This window comes from Salvia splendens, chromosome 7, assembly GCF_004379255.2.
Source record: "Salvia splendens isolate huo1 chromosome 7, SspV2, whole genome shotgun sequence".
In the NCBI taxonomy this organism is placed as follows: Eukaryota; Viridiplantae; Streptophyta; class Magnoliopsida; order Lamiales; family Lamiaceae; genus Salvia; species Salvia splendens.
In genome coordinates this window covers 20,602,579-20,614,810 of record NC_056038.1, presented here as the reverse complement: position 1 = coordinate 20,614,810, position 12,232 = coordinate 20,602,579, and positions in this window count along the sequence as shown.

Below are 12,232 nucleotides of genomic sequence, written 5' to 3'. Positions count from 1 at the left end.
TGAAATCGGGCATTAATTATTTGTTTTTCCTATCTTTCTTGGTTTGCAATTTAGGTAATGAAACAATCTAGCACATAGTCACTATGCAGCTTCTTGTAGTTGCACTTTTTTTCTTTAATAAACCTGCTTCACTCACCACATTTATTCATTATGTGCATTTTGTAGATAGGCAATCTTCTTTGTAGGTTATTTATAAGTCAGTTTGTGTCCCAGATCGTTCGTGCTGCATCTGAAAAACAATTAGTCCATGTAAAACCTCTCATGCTTAACCTATGGATATCATTCACACCTTTTTCCATAAAATGTTAAGTGCATCTGTTTTTGGGGCTTAGTAGAAATGATATTTACCTTAGCAAATATATATTTTATCACTAACCATTTTTTATATTACCTTTAGGACTAGCTTCCTTTATTGGACTCTAAGCCCAGATGAAAAAAAGAGTAGCCCAACGCTACATTTTTTCTGTAAGAGATCATCTCATGTATCTTTTCTTGTGATGTTGTAATTACCTATTCTAGTGATGTAAGACAAAACTTATACTTGATAAAAGAAAACGAAGGATTTTTTTTATGATATAAAACGTTTACTTCCTTTTACTTAAGATTTGAAAATCATGTAAATAAAAAACCACGTTTAAATAACACTTAATTTGTTCAGGGTCTTACATGATATGCAAATGATTTTACACTGTTTTGTAGGGAATAAGCGTCCTAAAAAGGAGTTTTAATGCAGAAAAGGAAGGTACGAAGGTAAGATTATCTTGTAAAGATGATAGGAAAGATGGCAGTATATATTTAAAGAAAACAATGTAATCGATCAATCAAAATTGAATGTCGGAACTATTTCGACACTAAACTAAATTGAGATACCCCTTGATGTTGCTGCCTCTCCCCCATCTTGGCAGCCACTCTCATCATATAAGGTGTAGCTTGTTGCATCTACAGTGGCAGGGTGTCTGCAAAAATTATATAGGCCAATGTAGGAAAATCTAATTAATAATTTGAATTACATATTGGGGAAGTTTCCTTCATTACTTTATTTTGCAAACAATTTTCGTGCACTAAATAATTTAATTACAATGTATGGACTCTAGCATCTCTGATTTCTGTATATTTTATCTGTTGACTTGATTTGTTTGGTCAAGTTCCTCAACACTGTAATTTGGCTTAACATCTCTTATATGTCAATTAGGTAGTTTTATACATAGTCTACTGTGTTTGAGTTTGTTATCTTTATTGGTCCGTTTGATGATATGCTTGATACAACAAATTCTGGGTTACTGATTGAACATGAGCACAGATAAATAGTGTTGTAAAGTACTCTTCAACCTAACTATGTTAGTTGTAATGTTTTCCTGTTCTAAAATATTCAGCTTGCCTAATGTTTATCCTTTGTGAATGCTTCTGCTTCAGCTTCAGGATCAGTCATTAAGCATCAACTTGTTACTCACCTTACGTTGGCCATTGCTTTACGAGCTATTTCAGTTGCTCATACTGAACCTGATGTTGGCCATAGTTCCAATACTAATCACCGACCCGGTCTTATTCAATCTTCTGCTCCACAGATTGAGGTATTAATGTTATCTTCCAGTTAAGTAGTTGAACCTGCATATGTGAATTAGCTTATTACAAGTTCTATTAATAGCACTTATATCCCACTAGTTAACTAAAATCTCACACTTCTTCATTCCTGATTACTTTCTCTTTTTTCCTTTTCCCCTTTTGTTTCTTTATTATTTGTTTCTTCCCTGTTACCTGTTTATTAATTCTGGAGTTGTGTGGAAATGGAGGCGTTCTTATTCTGGTCCGGCCGTCATGAACTTAAAGTTATCAGGCTCAAACAATATTTCCTCATACATGGATGCTATCTCCCACCTAATATCTAAAGCTTTATCTATTGTGAGTGCACTTTCCAGTTAAGATAAGTGGATATATGTCTTTTAATATTACAACTGCTGGTGAAGTTAGCACACCATAAAAATTTTATGTGCTTGTGTGAACAGACCCTTATTTCTTAAAGTAAATCTGATTTTTTCCGTTGTTGCTTTTGCACTTTTGTGAAGCTGAAAGTGTATCCTACCTGGATGAGGTGGCCAGCAACACAGCAACTCAAGATATAGCAAAGTTTGTTGGACTCGAGGTATTCTAAAATCAAAGCATCATGCAGTTTCTGTTATAACTTTGATAGATATACATGTTTCATTGCATTTATAATAGAAAAAGAATTCCCAGACCCTTTATATCTATTGTTACAATTACATTGAAAAACCAACAAGTTTTGTACACTGAAAATGAAACTAAAATAATCTTAAATGTGCTGCAGAAATTTTACACATCGAGAAAACTCAAATATGACACATTTCAAACTTTTTCTTGTGATTTTTAACCGCCTATTATAATCCTAGTTTGTAGTATTACTCAGTCGCAATCCGGTCTATTACAAATGTTTATAGTATTTCCTATACAATAAGCATTGCAATATCGGCCTCCAATACACATATGCAGTTGTCAATTTGTCATTTCGTCTTACTTGGTGGTATCATGGGCATTTGTTTTGTATAGGTTCTTGCATTGCTAAAATAATGTTTAATGCTACCTCCGCAGCAAGCTACCCGAAGGGGCAACTGGAACTTAATGCAATGCGCTTGGCAGATGTCTTCTCAGATGATTCAAATTTTCGGTCATTCATCGATAAACTTTGTAAGCTTTCCATCAGTACAACTAATTTTAAAATTTTAGAGTGCTATGGATTCCGTGCCATGGTTTCTTTGCTATTCATGATTGAAGGTCGAAAAGACTCGAAGCATGACATCTGAGTTTCTTAGAAAATGTCCTTGCCTATTTGAACACACCAATGATGTGCTTGAAGAGATTTTTTTGATCAAATTGCTGGCTTTAACAAATGGATATTAATTTTATGAGAGTAACTTTTTAATGAAAAGGTGAGAGTTTGAGTACCTGCAATACCTTAGACTTGACGATCGCCTCCGAGCTTATCTTAGCTTAAATGGTAGTATTATGTTGTCTGTCGACAATCTTATTTGTATTTTGCATGTCATTTGCAAGTATAGTGTGCATGTGGATCTAGTAGCAAAGTTCTGAACTCAAACCTAACCAACTAATTTTTTGAATATGCTGGTATCTTGTGAAATGGAATAATGAGGGCTTCCCAAACTGTTGTTGCTATGTTCACAAGTCACTTGGCACATACAATGAGTTTGTAAGTTACCAGTATAAATATTTTTGTCATTTTAATCATCTAATTGGAAAGTACCACGAACTGTTCAAGTGACATCATTTCCTCGTTTGGTTTTTGTCACTGCAAACAAATACAAATGATTAGTAAGAAGAGTTTCAGCTTGTCAATGTATGATGGTTAAATATTTATATTGTTTGACGTTTCATGTCTAAAGAGTAAACGGACATTTGTATGCCATACCATACACATCAATTCTTTTAATTTATCATCTTTTCTCATGGAAATTTTGCATTTTTTTTTCTTACCCAAAAAATGCGTACCTTTACAGGGAACCCTTAGCTGCAATCTTTCTATTCCCTCGTGGAGAGTTTGTATCTGGCTGGTGCTCGTCTGACCTTCTAGTTTCTGAAGAGGATGCACCATTAGACTATGTATTATATACATCACCTCGATAATTCTTATTTCGCCAAATCAGTTAGTTACAACTATTGCATTAAACACCCCAAGTCATCATCAATGTATATAGACACATTTTATTTGAATTAACCCCTTGCTGTGTACCTCGTTCCTCTTATGCTCATCAAAGAAAGTCTTTGTTGATTAAAGTGATTGCAAATCTTCATTTCTCTGTTCGTGATGTATGCCACGGTAAATGATTTAGTAATTTCTGTTTTTAGTAAGGGTATGCCGCTTGCTACTATTATATAGCAACTAATTACATTTGTTTCAATCTCAGATGAGAAGGATCTGTCCACAAGTTCATTCGGTTCATACAAAAGGACTATCAGAAACTGTCAGATGTATTCTTTTCTCTACTTCAGAGCTGACAAAGTATCCACAATTAGCCAGAACTTATGTATACCTGCTTCTAACTCTTCCCTTTGGTTAATCAAGTAGTAGTACATATCTATATTCTAATACACTATTGCTGTAGGTTTACTTAAGTCATGCTATGTCTTTAGTTGCAGGAGTTTTGAATGAAGATGATGTATAACTGTGGAGGTAATTTGAATTTATGCCTTCCTTCCATGCAGAAACTAGGCATTAGTTATTTGTTCATGTCCTATCGTGACCTCTTTCATACTCCGTATAGTACACGTATCATTTTTTACAAAAGTTGGTTTTTTTATTTTTATCACTAATTACTTAAAACTGATTTGTTTTTTTGACATATTTATAAAATATATTAATAAAATAATTTTTTAATTTTTATGTTGAATACTCCCTCCGTTCCGCGGTAGTTGAGTCATTTTTTTTTCTGCACTCGTTTTAGAAAAATTATCATAAATAGTTAAAGTAGAAAAATAGTAAAGTAAGATAGAGCATAACGTAGATAAGACTCTTCTTACGTTATAGTCTCAATTACTTTATTTTTTTCTTCACTTTAACTATTTATTATTATTTTCCCAAAACGAGTGCAGAAAATGAAATAACTCAACTACCGTGGAACGGATGGAGTACTTCTTTATACAATACTTCTTTTATAATAGTAATATTTAAGATATAATAGTAGTAATACGTACTTAGTTTTATTGCATGGAATAGGTGTACTTATTAAAAGCTAAGTGTTATTGTAATATATAAATACTCCATATACTAATACTACCATAAAAGAAGCACCACAAAGAAAAAATATTCTCTTATAAGTTAAAAAAAAATATTCTCTTATAAGTTAAAAAAAAATATTCTGCATATCAATAATAAACATTTGTATTAGTAATTTCTATATGTCAAGTTAATTTTTACAAATTAGAATACAATGACTTTTGCACGAAAAAAAAATCAGATTAATATAATAGGATCATGGTGAATCAATTAGCATCTTAAGAAGATGCAATAATATATTTTTAGTTAAATTTTATCAATATATGAAGCAGGAGAATGTGATCAATTGCTAAGTAATTACCAATCCAAAATTAAGACTAATTTTTAACCATTAGATTAGGAGATCTAGTGGTTGATATAATGTCAAGTAGATTATATTTTACATTTAAATAATTATTAAATAAAATTAAAGGGTATTAATGTCAATTTTTCTCTTATAAAATTTATCCCAAAACTTTAAATTTACGTAACTCGCTCGATTAAAATTATTTTTTCGCAAAAAAATATCAATTTAAAGGTAATTTTATAAGGATTCTAACGAGATCTCAATTGCATATATTCCGACGACGTTCGGATGATAGAATTTGATGGTTTTTATTTCAGATTTTCGAATATGTTGATAAACAGATTTTTATCAACAAATACATCAAAAAATCTCAATATAATGTATGTAAAATATCAACACAATGCATGTACAATCTCAACATAATGCATGTAAAATCTCAACATAATGCATGTAAAATCTCAATAAAACAGTGTTGATATTTTCGTGTACTTGTGTTGAAATACTCATGTCATTGTGTTGATATTTGTAATACACTATGTTAATATAAAAAAACACCAAAATTATGATATGATAATAGAATGACGATCTTACTCTTTTGTTGATATTTTGTCTACTATTTATTGAAATTCGTAAGATTTAATCTCATCCTCTCATTTTGAAATCTAATGGTGAAGATTTGGTCTTTATTTTAGATTATGATGATATAAGCAATAGAAGATGACCCAGACGAAGTATACTTTAGTTATTTACACCTTTGAATAATTCTTTGAATTATTTATCACGTAAAAATCATCTTATTTTAATTTTTTAAAAAATAAAATCAACTTGATTTATAAGATTTGTACTTAAACAGAAATTTTAATTATTGATTATCATGTTGAATAATAATTCTTTACATATAGAATAATATTTTTATATAATAATACTCCTTAGTATGTATTTTTATGATATACTTTGTTTTATTACAATTCTAATATATTTTTATAATATATAAATAAAAGAAATCAGTTTTTAGCAATTAATTATAAGAAATTTGAAAATAACTTTTATTAAAATACTACGTTGTATGCGTGTATTATACTATGAAAGAGATAATGATTATTGGGCTTCCCTCTGTATGGTGGGCAATTTGTATTAATATTTACCTAAAGCATAATAAAAGGGAAAGGGGTTGAAAATGGAATTAACTTATATGTCTGCGTTTCATTCCATTTCATGTGCGTTTAATGCACAACATATTATGCTGGGTTTTTTCAAATAGCGGAGGATCCGTTCCCATGTGTTGAAATAAGTTGAATAAATCAATAAATTATGGCCCACTTTAAGTGGGCAATTTTTCAATAATTAGTGGGCTGATTTTTAAATTATAGTAACTGAGTTGATGCAAATAATTAAACCCTAATTTTAAACTTTTAAATTCTTTGTTCTAGATTAATTTAATTAATAGTGGGCTGACTTTAGGTGGACTAGTTATAAATAATTTGGTGTCAAATTGTTTAATATGTTGGATTATTCAATAACTCATAGAAGATAAATTAAGTTAATGCAAATAATTAAACCCTAATTTAATTCATGTAAAAGAATCTTAAAAGCTCCCTAAGAAAAGATTAAGAAATAAAATGAACAAGCATGCATTCTAATTAAGTTAAATATTTTATTGAGTCTAGTCAGCATGTTATCATTGTTTTAAAAGGGCTATACCGACAAGAAAGTTAAGACCGAAGAGAAAATTTCAATCAAGGATTTAAGTAAATGAGGTGGGTTTTACTAATCCTATATTACTGTAGGCTTTCTTCCTAAATACGAGCTACGTTTCATGTATGTTTTATGAGAAAATGGCATTATATAAGTTATGTAATGTCATGTTTTGTCTTGAGCATTGTCTATCTGTTTGACCAGCAAAGGGGAGCATACCAACTAGATAAATTATGTTACTACCGAATTCAGGTCCTTGCTCAGACTAGTCGGGCGTCATCCTTCGAGTTGGCCAGTCCAGTGACTGTCGTGGAATATGGCCACATTCTGTGTTAAAGTATGTTTAGATATGATATATGTTAAAAGAACTTAGACTAAAGTAGAATTTTACGTATGAACTATTTTAGTGTTTCTCGGGCCGTTTTAAAATAAAATGTTGCGTTAATCAATTGTGGCTTAAAGTTTCTTTTCCGAAAAATAAAATTGTGCAGGTTGAGCGGCAACGATGATAGGGTATGTTGAGCAGAGATGACAAGCTTTTAATAGTATAATGTGGAGTGCATTATGTATCCATACATAATGTCATTCATTCTTGAACCATTCGCTACAACTTAAACTCGAGTCTATGTTCATTATAATATGCGTGTGCTCTGATATATTTTATGTTGATCCGAAGTCATCTATATCTATCTATACATATATAAAAGGGAAGTTTTGAAGAAAATAACAGAAGTGTCATTATGATATTATAAATTAAAATAATTGATTACATATCATAAATTTAGAGAAGTCAAAAAGTTTTTTGTTATTATCATAATAATAATGGGGAAGTGAATGGTTTTGAAGAAGATGAAGTGAATTATATTCTATGTACCATATATTTGTTATTAATATTCTAAATATATATTAAAAGTTTAAGTAAATGCATATAAAGTTTATTAATTCGAATTATATTAATGACAAGTCATAGTTGAATGCAAATTCAATCAATATTATTATCTTTTTTATTCATGTGATAGTGGCAATTATATATGTCTACTTTCATACTCCTACGTAAAAGAAACATGAAGAGGCTCCAATTAAAAAAGCCATTGTAGGACAAGTAAAGTGCAGGACATGATTGGGGAAGAGTTTACACATGAATTTTTTATGGAACATATAGATGTAATAAACACTTATGGATTCATGCGATGAACTGGATTCATTTTAATAAATTTATTTGTTTAATTTAAATAATTATATTTTTGAATTTGATGAAATATGAAGGCAAATTATATTTTATATATTTATTTGCTATATAGTTTTTTTAATTATATTTTTCTATAATTATTATAAATTGTATATTAATAATTTCAAATTAATGGTGTTTTGGTATTAAATTGCACTATCATTGTTAAAATGTGAATATCTTTTTTGAAGTAAGTAGTATATATCAAAATATTTCTATTTAATATGTGTCTTTGTTGTTTTAACGGAGTATTACTATAATTTTAAATATTATAATCATGCTTTGAACTTAAACTGCATAATTGGGTTTAAAATTTTACTTATATTACTCTAAATCAAGATTAGAATTATTAATTGTGATTTAGTTTATAATATTTTTATTTTATTCACACTTGGGCTCGTTTGCTAAGAAAGAAGGGATATAAGATGATTTGCAAAGTAAGATAAGAAATGCGAGCTTCATGTCAAGATAAGATTAAATGAGGGTTTTTTTTGTTGTTGTTTGGTAGACAAAAAATGAGGTAGAAATGCTATCCAACCAAATTTGTGAGATACATATCTTTATAGTTTAATGAAAAAACTACGGGCTTGGATGGTCATAGAGGATAACACAGGCTTACATGATAGGTTAACTATGATACCAAACACCTGGAAATAGTCATATACATATCTATATCTAGGCATTACTAACTTATCAAACAGGTCAACTATTATACCAACATTTCTATTTAATTAAGTTGTTATTAGTATCAAATATACAAATTTCAAATTATAGAAATAGAACAATATATATTTAAAAAATTTCAATTTACCATGCATAGCATGGGGGAGATACTAGTTTCAGTTAAGTTGCACATTTTTTTCCCTTTCTTTCTCGCTTCATAACATCCCCTAGTCACGGTAAACCGAGCTTTGTATCCTTAGAAAGTGCGTCGTGACATATCATGTAGTATGACATATATTGTTTTCCATACTAATTTTACTGATACTTCCTCCGTCCACGATTGTGTTAGAGTTTTGTATACTAGAAATCACATTTCGAGTGATTGCATACTATAAAAACTCTTATTTTAATTTCTAAGGAATAAAATAGATTATTTTTGTCATAATGATTGTTATGTTTTACATTTAACAGTTGTTTATTTACATGTTTAAATATATAAGAAACTTAACAAGTCTAAGTCTTTGTTTTAGTAGACCGGTTGTGGGCGTCGTCCACTTTAAGGTAACACGATCAGTTCTAAAACAAAGAAAAAACACAATTTCACAACCCAGATAGGCTTTGATTACTTATCGCGAAAGGTTGCAATGTCAGTCCGCATATTTCTAAGTCTTACTGAAATCAGATAACATTGGTGTGGTATAGCACTGAACGTATCTAACAGCAAGACATGTCTTTATGCTATCTACTAAAAGACGAGGTCTTGATAAATAATCATTTCTTAATCAATATATTTAGCATTGAACATTCGTTATTGATTATGCATTACTTTTTTTGCATTACTTTGATTTATCAAATGGTGCTGGTTTTCGCAACCCAATAATCATGATATTTTGGGTAGTGTTGATTAACATCTAGCGCTGCTAGGATTGCTATTATATTGGAACGTGCGTCTGGTGAGTCTGGTTTAATAATGTCCTCAAGTGGAGCTCGTTTTATTATTCGGAACCTAGCTAGTTGGAATTTTAATTATTCTATGAATAATAAAAAAGTGTTTTCCTGAAGTCCATTGTTGGAATTAAAAATATATTAATTAATTAAGTCTATAGAAGACATTAATTAATTAATGGACATTTATATCTTAAGCGAGGGGAATAACCTTTTAAAAGTGGAAACTCAGATTACTTGTAATTTTGAATTTGGATGGGTAATACAATATTATTACTGTAGTTGCTGATAATAATATTCTAATATAAGCTTGAATTAAAATGTGGGTTCAATTTAATTAGAAGAGCTAATGACCTCTGATTCTCTGATTTGTGCTTCCGTTGTCAACACCTTCAGATTGAGTGTCACAAGTTTTCCTTTTCGTCCGTCTAAAATTTAGTGTCTCATATATTTTTACTACTTTTAGTAATGACCTCACATTCCACTAACTCTTCTCATTCATATTTATTTAAAAACTAGTATATAAAAGTATGACCCACCCCCACTAACTTTTTCTACCTTCTTTCTGTTCAGTGGCGTATCCAGAATTTTTGATATGAGGTGAGAAAAATAATTATAACAACTTGGATTTATAATATTAAACTAATCCATTTATTCTCTTTGTAATGTTTTCTCGATTAAAATTTTATCCTTATTTTTTTACATTAAATCCTTATTTGTAAATAAAAATAAATTATGTTTTCTAGTGTTACTATATGGATGATTTCTATTGTTTTCTAGTGTTAATATATAGTGTTAATATATATATATATATATATAGGGGGATGATCAAAATAAGTATGTGTTTAAATCAAGAAATGCAGACCAAATCTTGGCCCTAGGATTAGATGATCTAATGGTCAATAATTAACCAAAAACACGGAAGGTCATAATTAAACAATTTTAGGTCATATTATAATATTTGGGTTTAATGTCATGCTAAGATCGTTTTAGGTCATGCTTTGTTAGCATGACCTAAAAATTACCTAATTATGACCTAAAAGTGACCTAATTATGATATTGTTCTGCGTTTCTGTATTTAAATCTAGTTTTGCATAGATCAAAACCCTATATATATATATATATATATGAAGATCATCAAAGTATAATTAATATTAAGTGTATAACTAGAGAATAAATCTCAGCCACTCATTATCTTAATCCAATGACCAAAATAAGTAAACATTTTTAGTTAATAAAAACTGCATAGGGGTATTTTAGGAAATCAACTTTATTCTTATATTTTCACATACACACACTATTCACGCTCACACACAAACACACACTCTCTCCTTCTCTCAAGAAAGAGGTGGCGGAGCAGCTTGCACCTCCTCTCCGGCGACACCCTCCTCCGGCCTACTTGCCTCTCACGGCTGCCTCCCCATCTGTAGCCCCCTCCTCCGGTCTACCTCTCGCGGAGTACGGCTCACCTCCTCAGGTGATTTAGATTCTTGGGAAAATAGAAATAAATATCAGAAAACAAAATCATGAAAAAATTCTGATTTCTGGCAGCGACGGCCTGAAACCGCCAAGGATGAAATCAAGCTGTGGTTCAAACAGGAGGAGCTGGTTAACTACACGAGCAACGCGGAGAAGTGGATATACGGCGTTAACTGATTTCAGAGCTAGGTATTTGTTCAAAATAATAGCATGCCTTGCTTGAATAAAGAGTAGGGAAGCAAAAGTAATGATGGGAATCTACTTGATCAAATTTTGCCGCAGATGTCTTCTTATACGGAGTATTAGCGATCTTGCATTCTGCCTTTGGCTAATGCACTTTCTGGGTCTTTTTATTGATGACTTTTATCGTATTTGTTGAATTTGCTGGTAAAGCAAACAAAAAAAGGAAAAATATTTTAGAAGTTGAGATTGGTTCATTTATAAAATAATCGAAATTTAGATGAGTGTTTTCGAATTCAAATACTTGCAATTTATTTGGTTTTGATATGTTGCAATTCTAGCATGTGCAATTATGACACTCTTTGTCTAATTGCAATTATAACACTCTAAGCAAGGATAACACATACATCACTCTAACCATGAAATACATGCTTAGAATGATATTTTCCACAGTTATAGTGATGTTTCTGTGATATTTGGTTATAGTGATCTATTTTGTTAACATCAGTGAAGTAAGTACATGCTTAGAGTAATGTGTTCCAAGGTTAGAGTGAAATCTCTTTGATATTTTCTTATAGTGATCTATTTTGTTAACATCAGTGAAGTAAGTTCATGTTTAGAGTGATGTGTTCCAAGTTTAGAGTTATAGTGAAGTCTCTGTGATATTTGCTTATAGTGATCTATTTTGTTCACATCAGTGAAGTAAGTACATACTTAGAGTGATGTGTTTCACGATTAGAGTGATGTTTCTATGATATTTTCTTATAGTGATCTATTTTGTTCATATCAATGAAGTAAAAACATGCTTAGAGTGATGTGTTCCTCGGTTAAGTGATGTTTCTGTCACGACCGCATTTTCTAAGGATAGAAAACACGGTTGATCGCGACTAGGGGAGGGTTAAAGAAGCGGAAAAAGAAATAAGGGGAAAATAAAATCAAGCATTGGTTGCGA